Raw genomic sequence first — 14268 nt, 5'->3', positions numbered from 1 at the left:
ACTACAATTGATTTTAGAACGTTTTCATCACATCATAAAAAACTCTCACCAGGTGTGGTAGTGCATGTCCATAATCCCAGATACTTGGGAGGATAAGGCAGGAGAATTGCAAGTTCAAGTCCAGCCAAAACAACTCAGGGAGGCCTTGTCTCAAAACTTTTTAAAAAGATGGGAGGGATCTTGGCTGTAGCTCAGTGGTAGCATGTTTGCCTAGAGTTATGGTTTATGTTCAGATGCCCCTCCCCCAAGCCTCATGAATCATGGTCGCGGCCAAATCTAGCATTTGTGATTGGTTTGTTGTCTAGCACTGGGATTGGTGGTATGAGTGCTGTACCCGCCCAGGGGTGGAGCCATCATAAGTGTAATGGCAGAGAGAAGGCATGTCTTTCCCTTTTCTTATTAGCCCTTGCTGTTTGCCACCACCATGAACCACTGCCCCTCAGCCATGTCATTTTGCCTTGGAGCCAACTGAGTATGGATGGCAACCTTCAACCTGTAAGAAATAAACCTTCCCTTCCCTAACTTTGAGCGTCAGGTATTTTGTCTCAAAAACGAGAGAAAAGTAACTAAGATACAGAGGAAGAGGAGGAGGACAAGGAGAAAGAGGAGAAGGGAAAAAGAAGAAAAGAGAGAAGGGAGAAGAAAAATAAAGGAAATTGCATAGCCAGTAGTGGTCACTGCCGATTTCTTTCCCCCCACCCACCTGTCCTTTGCCTCAAATCTAGGCCCCATGCAGTCCCTTATCTACTTTCTATATATTAAACTCTTCTGGCCACACATTTGTATATTCCTCCTAGCTGTATTCTATATGCAGGTCTGCATGGCTCACTAAGGTAAAGACACAAGGCCACAGGAAACCTAAATTTTTGTCCCTTGTGCTCTGTTGGTCCCAAATGCTTCCAGTTTTTTCAAGGGATGAGTGGATCCATTTGTTTATGTGAGTTTATCACCAAGAAGAGCAGGCTGGGGTTATAAGCCTGGCTTCTTTGTGTTGAAGGAGAATTACCCAACTTGAAGCTCAGAAAGTTGACTTGCATCATTACAGGCTGCTATTTTGACTTTAAAGCATTTGTAGAACTCATAATTATACTTATAATCATTGGATTTTGCTTGCACACTTTTCTCAGAAGGTTTTCTGTCTTCCAGGACAACTCCAGCCATCTTCTGGGATCTCCTTCCTCTGGGCTAATTATGAGATAACTTACTATTCCTGAGTCATAATAATAGATGAATGTTCTTTATTAAACTCAAAAGTCCCACATGCATTCCAGTTTTGCTGTAGTTTAAAGCTAGGAACGAAACTTTATGGGGATCTTGTCAGAAAACTCTTAAAGATTCTATGATAGAATCAGTCTTCATCTGTGCTCCTTTCAACTTAGAGGAAAAAATTACTTCTATGTAGAAGATTCCATTTGAACCTAATAAATTATATGCCAAAATCATCTAAAACTGTAGCTATTGAAATAGTCTTGCAATTTGGCTTTTTTATTTAATCGCTTTGCCCACAGAAAATGAAAAGCAAACTTCAACCTGGAGAAGACTGAATAATCATAAATTCCTATTTTAAAGAATATGAATTAATAAGAGTTCATGGGACTATCCAAGCCAGAAAAGAACTACCTCTCACCTCTGATGAAAGTGAGACTTCCAGAGTTACCCAGGGGCATGCAGTATCATTCCTTAGAGAAGGAATTATAGTCGGACTTTAATTTGAATCAAGAGATAAAGTTAGAAAATCTCTTGAGAGATGTGTCATTCATTACAAATGTACATAAATGAAAGAAGGTGTATACAGAATCAAGACTACAGTATTTCTAAAGGTTTAAATCTAAACCTTTAGAATTCCCTGGATTCTTACCAAGCATGTGCCTGAAACACCTTTAAAGTATTCAACTTAGAAAAATAGCTTGAGGGATATTCATCAACGATTGTGCATGATTTCCTCAGTGGACTGGAGAGAAGAGACGTCACTGAGGGTAAATGTAATTTTATGTAAGAGAGTGCTATGATGTTTAATGATTTAAATTATGAGTAAATGACGGGCATGGTGGCACACATTTGTAATCCCAGCCTTAGAAGGTTGAAGAAGGAGGATGGCCACAAATTCTACAGCCTGGGCTACATGGTGAGTTCAAGACTAGCCTGAGCTACATAGTGAGACCATGTCTCAAAAAACCAAAAAAAAAACCAAAGATATAATAGCTGTTGGTTAGGATTTGGGGGCTTGGTGGCACCCCAGCAACTAGAATATCTTTCCTATGTGCAGAATATCCCATCTATGAGTGGTTCTTTTGGAGGGGAAGGGTACTGGGAATCGAACTCACGACCTTGTGCTTGTCAGACAGGTGCTTATGCCACTGAGCTAAATCTCCCCATGTATGAGTCTTAATGATCCTTCAGAAATTCAGCTTCCAACCCTCACTTGTAACTAGATGTACTAATCAAGGTTCTCCAAAAAAAAGAGAGAACCAATAAGAGAAAGAGAGAGAGAGAGAGAGAGAGACAGAGAGAGAGAGAGAGAGGAGATTTATTTTAAAGAATTGAGTCACACAAATATGAAGACCAGAAAAAAGCCAATTTTGTGTTTCAAGAAGCAACCAGCCAGCAAACTTCATCTTGCTTGAAGGAGGTCTGTCTCTTTGGTCCATCAAAGCCTTCCACTGATTAGATGAGGCACATCCACCCTAGGAAACACACTCTACTCAGAACCCTTTGATTTAATGTTAATCTCATTCCAACACACTTACATGGAAAAATGCAGACTGTAGTTGACCAACTATGTGAGCACCATGGTCCAGCCAAGTTTGAGGCATGAATCTAACCATCGTGCTGGTGAATAAGCATACAACACAAAGTCCTTGGTTTGGAAGTGTCATGTAAAATACATTCTTGAGGAGTATAGCAGTGGAAAAAGCAACATGGCTGCACCAGGGTCCTGGAGGCAGCACCCTGTTGCTAGAGTGTAGAGGGACTGTCTGCAGCAAGGGAAGTAGAGGCCCTCCACTGGAGGGCTCATGAGTTTGTACTCCAAGCCTCAGCCTTGAGTCTTTCTGGGTATTCAGTGGACTATCAAGTTCCTTTAATACTTACCCTGTCTGCTGAAACTAATTAAAACAGGTACGGTTATCACAAGTAAAATCATTGAAATTCAGTAACAAATCGCCTGCAAATGTAGTGATTTAAAATGGTAATAAATGCTCAGGCATTGGAATTTACAGACATGAGATTACAACATGGAATTTACAGACATGAGATTACATGTCTGTAATCTCACCTGGAAGGCTGAGGCAGGAGGATCGCCACCAGTTCAAGGCCAGCCTGAGCTACATAGTGAGACTTACCAAAACAAAACAACAATAATAAACATTTGTGATTTCATTTTATTTTAGTCAAGAATTTGAGAACCTTAGTTTAGTGATTGTGGCTCAGAGTGAGCAGAGCTGTCAGCTGGGCTGTGGCCACCCATAGGCTGGGCTTAGGCGGGAGGATGCATTTGGAAGGTGTTTTGTCCTGCGGCTGGCCAGATGGTGCTGGCTGTTGACAGGAGGACTGTTCCTCTTATGAGGACTGCTCTGCTGGTAGAGTTACAACACAGATGCTGTGCTCTTCCACAAGAGTGACCTGAGATGGTGGCCATCACAGTGCCCTTCATGACTGTGCCCACAGAGTCACACACCATCACCACCATCTCATTCTTGTGATTGGTTTTGGTTTTGGTTTTCTGAGACAGGTCTTTGCTAGTATTCCAGCCGGCCTTGAACTTACTATGTAGCTCAGGTTGGCCTTGAACTTGCAATAATACTCCTGCTTTGGCCTCCTTGAGTGCTGGATTACAGATGTGTACCACCACACCCAGCTACCACCCCATGCTAATTGCTTCAGTGATGAAGTCTAGCCATATGTGAAGGGAGAAAAATTAAAAATCAGGTTTCCACTTTTTTTTTTCAGTATCAGGATTAAACCCAGCTAACATTCCTAGCCCCTATTTTTGTTTTGAGACAGAGTCTTGCTAAATCACTAAATTGTCCAAGCTGGGCTTGAATTTACAATCCTCCTGCCTCGGCCTCTGACAGCACTAGGATTAGAGACCAGTGCCATCATGTCCAGCAGCTTCCATGTTACAAATGTAGGAATGTCACGGTATCTATAGATGAATTTTCAGACTCCCTCCCAGTCTCTTGCTGTCCCATCTGGTGCCATTGTCTGCTGCCACACCTCTCTGCCTTTCTCTCTTGTGCTGTGCCAGAGTCACTCTGCGTGACCATGGAGAACAGACACTGTGGCACTCCCAAACAAGATGGTAAAAAGCTATAGCGTCTCTCTCTCTCTCCTTGCCTGTCTCTGGCAAGCTGTGTGTCTCTACCTGTCTCAGAGGTGCAGGCACCCCTGTGTGCCCTGTAAGGCTCACCACGCAGGGAGGAGCTTAGCCTGTGGCTAAGGTGAGCTCAAGTCCTGGGCCCACTGGGCTTGAATGAGACTGCGGCCCCCACTGACAGTGCCACTGTCCTTTTGCCTTCCTGAGACTTTGTGGGACCTGGAGCCAGACCTGCCCAGATAAACTCCTCCCAGATTCCTGACCTCAGAGTCGAGGGGGAGAACTGATATATGTTGCCTTAAATTGCTAAGTTTGGGAGTAACATTGTATGGGACTAGATAATATAATAATATGCATATATTACTTTTTTCCCAAAGAAATAAAGGTTGTTTGAGGTATGTGCACAAATGTGCCTTGAAAAGATAATAAAAGCATAAAATTCACAGTTACCTAAGACATGAAAGGGAGACATGATGTGTGGTAGCCCTTGCTGAGCAATAATTTCCAGCTTTGTGAGTTTTCACTAAACACCTAGAAATTCTCAATCTAATCTTGTTTTTTTTTTTTTTTAATTTAAAATAGGGGCCTCACTATGTAGCCCCAGACTGGTCTTGAAGTCATGATCCTCCTGCCTCAATCTCCCAAGCACTAGGATTTACATGAGTGCCACCACACCAGCCTCAACCATGTCTCATTTTGAAATTGCTTTTTTCTTCTTAAGGCTGGAGCCTGCTGTCTCCTCAGTGACAAACTGCTACCACCTGATGTAATATGTCAAACCAGGCCTGAAAACTCCTCCAACAAGATGGTTGGTTTGGCCTCAGGCACTTGTGAGTGTTCAGGGATGTGCTGCCCTGAATTTTTCCCAGCCTTTTAGGATGTCTGTGGTTGCAGACTACGGTAAGTAGTTGGACGTTATTCAACCATGATTTAGGCTTAATAGCAAAAGCAACTGTACAATCTGCATTTTATGGCTTACCCCAGATAGTGCTATATCCATTTATTCAATAAATGTTTGCTGAGCACTTATTGGATGCCAGTGCTGTCCTAGGTGCTTCAACACTGGCTTTCAACATCCCTAGCACTGCAGAAGTAGCAGATGCCATTACGGCAGTAGAAATGCAATTATGAAAAGGCACAGCCCTCTGCTTCTGCCAGGAGAGCCAGCAGTTGTGCCTCAAGGAGCACTACGTGTGAATTCACCCAAGTCCAAGCGTTGGCCACGAGTTTCAGAGCTTAAGAATCCTGATTTGACAGTGCACTGGGAGCAGCACAATGGCCCACAGAAAAATCCACTAACTATGCTCCTGAGACTGCTGTATCCAGCCAGAAGGTCAGTTTATTAATTTACAACAAAAATTCTATCTCAGGGACCAAGATCTTGCATGAACAACTGCACCTCCCTCCTCCCATCCTCTGTATCAGTCAGCTTTCTCATTGCTTGACACAATACCAGACACCCACAATTTCATTTTAAATTTGGCTCACAGTTCAGGAGATTCAGTCCATGGCTGGCTCCAAGGCAGAAGCATTGTGGTGGAAGTATCTAACACCCAGAACTCAAAGGAAGAGAGGTTTATTTTGCCTCACATGTTCCAGAGTTTCAGTCCATACTAAGCTGGGTCATGGCAAAAATGAAAGAACTTTTCTCACATCCTGGCAGCCAGGAAGCAAATAAGGAAGAGAAGAGCTGGGGACAAGAATATACCCTTTTGGCTCATGCCTCCAGGAACCTGCCTCTTCTGAGCAGGACTTACTTCCCAGCAGCACATTCAGCTATGAATTCATCAGTAGACCATTCCATGAATTGTTTTGCACCCCCTGGTTCAGTCACCATCTGAAGCCCTACATCTGAAAACATGAGACTTTTGGGGACACTCTAGATCTAATTTTTTTTCCTTCCTGCCTGCATTCTTGCTCTAACACACACATAATAAGTGTGTCTTCTGGGGCAGTCAGAGAACTGAGGGCCACAGAAATGATGGTGTGTGAAACAAAGTCCCTGCCTGCAGGGGGACCGATGGGAGGAACGCCTAATGAAACTGCACACCCAGGAACTCTGGGTCCCTTTCCTGGGGCCCATAAATCCCTTGGGAAACCTAATGAATATGAGATCCTAATCCTTAGAACAGTGTGCTTTCTCTCAGACACACAACATTATGTGTCACTCTTATGCCCACCGAGGACATGAGGTATAGATCTATATGGAAAGCAGCCAAGTCATAACCAGAAAGTGCTTTTGAGGTCATGAAGTCAAAACAAGAGTACTATTTAGGTGAACTGAATGTTTACAGATGACAGACTAAGATTTCTTTTCACATGGTGGAAGTGGCCTTGTCACTTAAGATAATCATCTGGGTTGTGTATAGTGGTGCTTGCCTATAATTCCAGCACTCTGGAAGGCTGAAGCAGGAGGATAGCAAGTTCAAGTTCTGCTTGAGCAACTTAGTGAGACTCTGTCTCTAAAAGGCAGGGGAGGAGCTAGGAGTGTAACTCCAGTACTGGGGAAAAAAGCCATCCACCAGGTCTCCTCTCACCTGATCAGTATCCCAGTGGAGTTTCCCTGATATCAGTCTCTTCCCATCCAGTGAACAAGGCCAACCCATGACTAGTCTGTCTTTGGCTAGGCCAGTGCTGTGACCTCCCAGAGAGCCACAGTGCCTGGCCTTGAGGTGCTGCAGGAGTCTCCAGAGTCTGCACGCGTCTTCACTGTGCCTTCAGTGGAAAACAGCTTCTTCCTGTTTAAATTCTTCAGAGACAGCTCATTCTGGCCTAACCCTTCCTAACTGGCTTTTTAAAGAACATTTGGAAAACAACTATTATAGCCCAAAGCTTCATGCAGCCACAGTGGGGCCTTTGGAGGTGGCTGGGTTCAGGGTATGTAGTGCTGAGATTAAAGATGCAACGCTGGGATTAAAGATATGTGATTACTAAGTACTGCACTGAGTGGCTTCGTGTAGTTCTGGGTGTGGATAGTGGGAAGGCCCAACCTGAGGGTGGGTGATACCACCAAAGGGTGGGTACCCTAGAAGGGATAAAAGGGGAGGCAGGCTGCTGATGCTTTCTCGTTAACATCAGTGCTTTACTGCCCTCTTGCCTTTTGCCCGCCATGACCTGTTTCTCCTCTGTCTTGCTCCTCTGCCAAGCCACCCTGCCTTGGAGCAAGCCCACTATGAACTGAAAGCTCTACCAGCTATGAGCCAAAATAAACCTTACCTCTTACCTCCTTTGACTTTGGGTGTGGGTATTTTGCCTCAGCAATGAGAAAAGTAACCAAGACAACTATAAAAGACAGGTGCTGGCTCCTTACAAATGTTCCGTCATCATCTTTCCCTTCCCTACAACTTGAAGCCCAGGTAGGCAGGGTTCTACTAAGGAGGCTAGTAGGAGGATAGCAAGTTCAAGTTCTGCCTGAGCAGCTGAGTGAGAGTCTCTAAAAAGTGGTCAGGGGCTGGGGTGTAACTCATTGTGAGTTACTGGGTACAGGGAATGGTGGTTCAAACCTGTATATTATCAACTAGTCAAAAGGTGAGCAGGAGGATCACAAGTTGAATTCCCAGCCTGGGTAACTTAATGAGACCCTGTCTCAAAATTTTAAAAGAGCTGGGCATGTCAGTCAGTGGGAAAGTCCTTATCTAACATGTGTGAGGCTCTTACCACTCCAAAGAACCTTGTAGAAAATGTTTTGGGTCCCTTGCCACTACAGAACTCTCATGACAATGCAAAAAACAGTACAAGTAATGCATATGAATGGATTCCAGTAAAGCCTTATTTACAAATGCAGCAGGAGAGCTGGACTTGCCCTGTGGGGATTGCTGTGTTGTCAATGTGTCAGGTATTTCAGTGTGGTAGTATTAAGAGGAGGCTTAAGAGAAGATCAGGTCATGAGAGTCCCTCTTTTATAAAAGGGATTAAGTACCCTCATAAAAGGCTTAACAGGGGAGTTGTTTGCCCCTTTTGCCCTCCTGCCTTCCTCCCTGTGATAACACTCCTGGTGCTGGTGTCCTGATGCTGGCCTTCCCAGTCTCTAGAACTGTAAGAGAATACAGTTCCATTCTTTACAAGTTAGTTACCTAACCTCAGGCATTCGGTTATAGCAGCATGAACACACTAAGGCAGCCAGCTAGCTTGATCAATGCTGAATTTGACAGCCTCTGGTTTGGAAGGTTTTCTCCTCTGCATGATTTTCCTTGCTCTTCTCTGGCTCCCCTCTGTGACTTTTTGAAGATGCTGTTTCCATGGTATTGCCAAGGTTTAGGCGCAAGGTGAGCGTTCTTCTGTGGTAACAGCTAGTGACAGGCTGCTTTTAGCTAGGAAAGGTCGTATGCCCTGTGTGCTCACTCCTTCTGCTTGGCTTGCACAGTGTAGGGAAATGAGCAGGAAGACAGGACATATATCTGGAAAAACGTTAGGGATATAGTATTTAGCTCAGAAGCAGAAACTTCCAGCAAGTTCCAAGAAGTAATTATGAGCACTTACTTTTAATCAGATAATAACAGAAGCACAAATAAATCCACCGTATGCCAAGCATTCTCCTGAGTGTTTTTGTATCCATCATATTTAAAGTTGGGTTCCCTTTCCAACTGCCACCCTCTAGCTGCATGACATTTTACCCCTCTAAGCCTTAGTCGTTTCATCTGTTAGAAAAGGGGTATAGGTGTCTTGGTTACTTTTCTCTCATTGTTGAGACAAAATACCTGATGCCCAACATGAAGGAAGAAAAGGTTTATTTCTTACAGTTTTTTGGAGGTTTCAGTCCATATGCACTTGGCTCCAAGGCAGGGCAGCGTGGCTGAGGGGGAGCTGTTCATGGCAGCTGCAAGCAACAAGAGCAAAAGGGCAAAAAGGGGAAAGGCACACCTCCTTCTCTCCCTTATTTTGTATGCCAGCTCTGCCCCTGGGCGGGTGAAGCACTTACACTGCCAATCCCCATGCTAGACAATGAACCAATCACAAATGCTAGACTTAGCTACTTCCATTGACTGCACAAGGCTTGGGGGCCACCTAGACACAAAGCATAACAATGGGTAACTTGTGAAAGGCATTCAATATAATATCTGGCTCCTCTAATCCATGATATATCAGTCAGTTTTCTGATACTGTAACAAAATACTGGAGGTTGAGTGCTTTATAATGGAAAACGTTTGTTTAGCTCACTCTGGAGGTTCAAGAGCATGGTACCAGCTCCATGTGAGTTCTGGTGAGGGTTTTATGGTAGACAGCAGCACAATGGTGGGAGTATGTATGGGAAGAAGCAATTACCCAACAAGAAAGAAAGCTAGAGACTGGGGAGTGGCCAGTTTTGATCTTTTTGTACCAATCCACTCTCACAAGAAGTAATTCACGCCAAGACACCTGCATTAGTTCCTTCTAAAGCTACCCAAAGACTTAACCACCTTCAGTGAGACACCACCTCTTAAAGGTTTCATCACTTCTCAATTTGCTACATAGGGGATTATACTTCCAACACACAGAGCTTTGGGGAGCACACTCAAATGACATTGAAGCCACAGTACCAGGCTTCTTCTTTGTAACTCAAATTGTAGACCAAAGCTTTAGAGTGATTTCACCTCTGAGATTTTCATCTTACTGATTCAGCACCTCCAAGATATACAGGGTATTGGTGGGTGATCCTTGAAGAAAGCATTCTGTACTTAGATAAATTTGAGCAGTTCTCAGCTAAGTACTACTAAACAAGATTCTTGATGGCTGCATTTTTCACAGTCCAAAAAATACTACTGTGGTATAAATGTCTAAGAAGATATTATCACAAGCAGCTTTTTCCATGACATCTTTGGAAATTTGTTTCCTATGGAAAGCTCTTTGGAAAAGTACAGTTACAGTGGTCAGAAAACAGATTGGACTATGTGAGATAGTAGTTTCTCATCAAGGGAAGTATGCAAGCAAGGCTGGGTACTAAAGTGCAGGGATGTAGGCAAGGCCTGTGCAATCATAGGATAGAAGGAAAGGAAGGGCTCTATCAGTCCTTTCGAAATCTGGAAGTTGTGCAGGTTTTCTGTCCTAGCCCAAGAGTTTTGGGTTTGACTTAAAGCAATACCAAAATAGGCAAGGATGAGGGAAGCAGCTCAGATTAGGAAGTTTTAAGGAGCCAAAGTGACTGGCCCTCTCCTGGGGCCCCGCTGGTCTGCTAAAGGTCAAGGCCTGGGCCTCTGGGGGCAATGAGAACACACTGTCTGACTGGCTGCGGGAGCCCAGGATGGACCTCTTTGAAATCCACCCTGTGCACTCCCTGAGATGCCCTTTGTGTAGGGCAGTGTGCTGGATTTCTGTTCTGATCCTGCCACTTTCCTGTTGGGTAGTTCTGGGCATGTCCTTTTCTCTGAGTGTCTGATTCAGTTTACTAACTGGAAAAGCAGGAATTTTTGCTGATTGTATTGTACAGTGCTATAGTTTTAGGCTGTTATTCATTATAGTACTGCACGTAAGAGTTATGCAAATAAAAGCCAAGTCATCAAGTTGGAGTTTCCTTTGACCATTTCTTTATTCTGAATATTCTAATGACATAATAGACACAGTTCCTCATTTAGCGTTGAACTCATTTAACAACATACTTGCAGGGATGGAGCTCAGGCCTTAAATGAAGAATGTCTGTAGTCATCTGCTGTGTGTTATGAGTAAGTTGCTTAAGTTCTCTGGGTCTCCATTTCTTTATTTTTGTAAGTGGGACAAATTGTATCACGCAGGGCTTTTCCCCCTGATACATTCTAGTAATAGCTTGTCTTAATTCCCTGTGGTTCTCGTGGAGATCCTAGTAATAGAAGTATCTATTGCCAGTCCCACCCACTCTTATTCTCTTGTTATGGTTTAGGATCTAAAATGTCCCCTTAAAGTTTCATGTGTATGGAATCATGTGTATGCAGTACTCATCCACTGATGAGAGGTTTCATCCACTGATGAGTTCATTGCTGAATGCACTACTAAGAAGTTGGGCTTGGTTAGAAATGGGTCGCTGGGAGTGTGATCTGGAAGGGTGTATCCTATTCCCAGTTCTTTCCTTCCCTCTCCTCTTCCTGGCTGCCATGCGGTGAGCAGCTTTCCTGTGCCCAGACCCTTCTACCATGACATTTCTGCCTTGGAATCAGCCAACCATGAACTGAACCCAGGGGAAACTGAGAACCAAATAAACGTCTCCTGTTTAAGTTCTGAGTTTTGGGTACTTTATCTCAGTATGGAGAAAGCTGACTAATACAACTCCCAGTGGGATCCAGGCCCAGCCAGGGCCTGTGAACTGGGTGGGGTCCTTAACCCTGGAAGGGACCCTCTCTCTCTCCCCTGCCCACTGCGCCATGAAGCAAGGCCTCCTGCCACCCATAGCACCCTCAACACTGCCTTCTATCACCTCCTTTCTCCTGATGTGGGAAATGAGGTCACTGCACACCGGGAAGCAGATGGGGAAGGGAGGAGGAAGTCCCAGCAGCATTACTGAGGTTCCTTCTAATTCCCTGTTGTCACTTTGATAGCTTTTAAAATTTGATTTTGGTGCTTATTGTTGCTTTAGAACAAGAAATAAGGTTTTCAAAGTCACTGAGTCAACTTTTATTGCTTCCCAAATGAGTAAAATGGATTGAAGAGAAGCAGTGCCTTCCTCAAAGCCATCAGCTCTGAGTCAGGTGAGCGCTGTCCCCTAGTGCAGACCACGGCTTGAGCCTGTCCTTCTGCACCGCCCCCACCCGAGGTGTCTGAAATGAAATGTCACAGCAGGGCTGATTTCTTTGGGGTGTCCTTCATACTTCTTCCAGGGGGTAAGACAGACAGCTGGGGAAGATTACAGGATAATTCCCTCAAGCCACGACTCCAGGAAGAAAGGTCTTCCTGCATCTTCAGTTAGCAGGCTGCCGGCGGGAAGGAGTGGTTCAAGATGACAGAGTTAAGCACCCTGAAAGATAGTTCAGTGCTCCCTCTTCAGAACCTTCTTCTCTCCCCCTCCATGTTCCCCTTCCTGCATAGAATCAGGGCACTGACTCAGAGCGTGTCCTCCTGGGTTCCAGATTCCATCTTCCATCACAGAGGCTGAGTATGTCAGCAACTCGCTTTCCCAGCCTGTCTTGCAGTTGGAGAATGTGGCTTACTTCTGGCCACCTGGGTGCTGGTGGATTTTCTTCCTGAGAGATTTTCCTTTTTGCTAAAAGGAAAATACACAAAAGAAAGGCCCCTTTATTTCTTCTTTTGAATGTAGTATGAAGACATGATAACTGGAGGACTGCAGTCATTTTGCTACCATGAGGAAATAAACTAAGAACCAATATATTCAAGGTAAGTGCTAGATTTCTTGTTATGTAAGATGGTAAAATCTTTATCATTTAAAACACATTTACTTGAGTTCTTTCTTTTTATAGCTAGAAGTCATTCTAATGTTATACTTTTGCTTCCAAGTTTCCTTGATAGAATATAATTTTGCATCTAAAATAGTTTTTTTTCTTTGATTTGTGCTTGTATTTTTAAAAAATTTCTGAAAGTTCTACTTGATTTTTTTTTTCAAATCCACTTGGTAACTTTTGATAGTTTCCGGTTTCTTTACCTCTGTCTTCTCTTTTTATAAATCTGCTAAAGTTTACAGCCTGTGCCTGATAATTCCATCATCTAAAGCCCTTTCAGATTATTTCTGTTGGTTGCTGGCTCTTGCTTGTTCTTATATTGGTGCTTATTTCTTTTAATGCCCAGTTACCTTTGATTATATGCTGCCTATTATGCCCCAAAATAATTTATAGAAATTTCTTGTGATCTAGAGTAAAGATACCTTTGTCTGAGAGATGTATATCTGTTTTTGCCAGGTGACTGGGGACCACTTTAAACCAAGTTCAAGATTGGGGTTGGGTGCCCAAATACTGCATCCTGACCTCAAATGTGACACACAAAACCTACTTGACCTTTGGTTCACTACCGCAGGGAATTAGGGCTTTGGGATTCCTGGTATTACAGGAAGTGTCTCCAGCCAGACTGCGCTTTCAACTTCTTTCTCCCTTATTTGACAAGGCCACCAAAACAAAAATTCCGATTCCAGGAATCAGCTAATACTCCTGGTTTAAATGTGACTTCCAAACTCTGCTTATCTCTTTGGGTTCCTGTTTTCCCTTCAGTGTTGGCCTAGTGATGTCTTTGTCTCCAATTAACTCTTTAGGTGATTTTAAAATGCTCAGTTCTCCCAATGTTAATGGAAAAGGCAGTTTTACACTGTCCTGTCACCACGTTGTCTGCCACTACCTAAGCGTGAGTCTCTGACATTCTCACCTTGTTGCTTTCGCTTACTTTGTCTGTACACCTCTGCCTCCCTCGTCATATTTTTTATTTTGTGGTCTGCCTGCTCTCCAACCATCAGCCTATGTCATCTCACTCTACTTCCTAGCACTTGTTTAACCTCTTGTGCTATAGTTTGGCTCTGGATGTCCCCCAAAGGCTCTTGCAGTAAAAGGGCTTGTCCCCTGCCTTCGATGCTTTCGGGAGCTGGAGACTTCCAGTAGATGGGGCCCAGCAGGCTGTCTTTAGGTCTTGGAGGGGAGCCTGTTCTGGAAGGTGATTCTAAGCCACTGCCTCTCTCCTTCTTTGTGTCTCACTCTCAGGAGTGGACCTCATCTGCTGCACATTCCCGCAGTACTGTTTTACCGTAACCCAAAGCAACTGGAAGCTCTAAAACTGTGAGCCGAAATAATCCTCTTCTCTTTTTAAGTTGTTTTGTCTGAGGTACCTGTTGCTGACCAACACACCTGACTTCTCCAGGGTTGTCTGTGCTCACTGTCCCAGATGCAGTAGGGAGACATTTTCACTTTTTTTTTTTTTTTTTTTTTTTGTCTTTTTCCTTTTTAGCGGTACCAGGGATTGAACTCACGACTGCCTGCTTGCAAGGCAGGTGCTTATGCCGCTGAGCTAAATCCCCAGCCCTGAGAGACATTTTCTATCCTCTGCTTCCCCTTACCCAGCTTCCTGGTAATGCCTCT

The 14268-nt window shown here is 44.0% G+C and overlaps 1 long non-coding RNA gene across 3 annotated transcripts in view; it reads left to right on the top strand.

Annotated features, from left to right (window-relative positions):
- LOC134478564 (uncharacterized) overlaps positions 1–14268 on the top strand; it is a 40162-nt gene that overhangs the window by 10018 nt on the left and 15876 nt on the right. For 2 of the 3 annotated variants that reach the window (XR_010051277.1, XR_010051278.1), the window contains 4 exons: positions 5037–5215; positions 5398–5648; positions 11835–11946; positions 12513–12589. This is a non-coding gene — a long non-coding RNA (uncharacterized LOC134478564). The remainder of the gene's footprint in view (positions 1–5036; positions 5216–5397; positions 5649–11834; positions 11947–12512; positions 12590–14268) is intronic. The other variant, XR_010051279.1, reaches the window with a different exon arrangement.

This window comes from Cavia porcellus, unplaced genomic scaffold (assembly GCF_034190915.1).
Source record: "Cavia porcellus strain 051 isolate PalLab524CR breed Dunkin Hartley unplaced genomic scaffold, mCavPor4.1 scaffold_13, whole genome shotgun sequence".
Taxonomy (NCBI): Eukaryota; Metazoa; Chordata; class Mammalia; order Rodentia; family Caviidae; genus Cavia; species Cavia porcellus.
This window is presented reverse-complemented; position numbering and strand designations above follow the sequence as displayed.